Below are 935 nucleotides of genomic sequence, written 5' to 3'. Positions count from 1 at the left end.
AAAAAACAACTCTGTATCAAAAACTCAGAAAGAAAGAAAGAAAGAAAGAAAGAAAGAAAGAAAGAAAGAAAGATATTTAAAAGCCCTTATAAGATACCATCTGACATAGTGAGAGAGATGAAATATTCTATAAATATCTGTTAGGTCCATTTGGTTTATAACTTTTGTTAGTTTCACTTTGTCTCTGTTTAGTTTCTGTCTCCATGATCTGTCCATTGCTGAGAGTGGGGTGTTGAAGTCTCCCACTATTTTTGTGTGGGGTACAATGTGTGCTTTGAGCTTAAGTAAAGTTTCTTTTATGAATGTGGGTGCCCTTGCATTTGGTGCACAGATATTCAGAATTGAGAGTTCATCTTGGTAGATTTTTCCTTTGACCAGTATGAAGTGACCTTCCTTATCTTTTCTGATAACTTTTGGTTGAACGTTGATTTTATTCAATGTTAGAAAGGCTACTCCAGCTTGTTTCTTGCGACTATTTGCTGTGGTGGCGCACACCTTTAATCCCAGCACTTGGGAGGCAGAGGCAGGCAGATTTCTGAGTTTGAGGCCAGCCTGGTCTACAGAGTGAGTTCCAGGACAGCCAGGGCTATACAGAGAAACCCTGTCTGGGGGGTGAGGGGAGAGGAAAATTATATTTCAACCTTTTACTCTGAGATAGTGTCTGACGTTGTCACTGAAGTGAGTTTCCTGTATGCAGCAAATTGCTGGGTCCTGTTTACATATCCAGTCTGTTAGTCTATGTCTTTTTGGGGGGAATTGAGTCCATTGATGCTAAGAGATATTAAGGAAAAGTGATTGTTACTTTCTATTATTTTTGTTGTTAGAGATGGAATTATGTTTGTGTGGCTATCTTCTTTTGGGTTTGTTGAAAGATTACTTTCTTGCTTCTTCTAGGGTATAGTCTTGCCCCTTATGTTGATGTTTTTCATCTATTA

Source organism: Mastomys coucha, chromosome X (genome assembly GCF_008632895.1).
Source record: "Mastomys coucha isolate ucsf_1 chromosome X, UCSF_Mcou_1, whole genome shotgun sequence".
In the NCBI taxonomy this organism is placed as follows: Eukaryota; Metazoa; Chordata; class Mammalia; order Rodentia; family Muridae; genus Mastomys; species Mastomys coucha.
Note: the sequence above shows the minus strand (reverse complement) of the source record.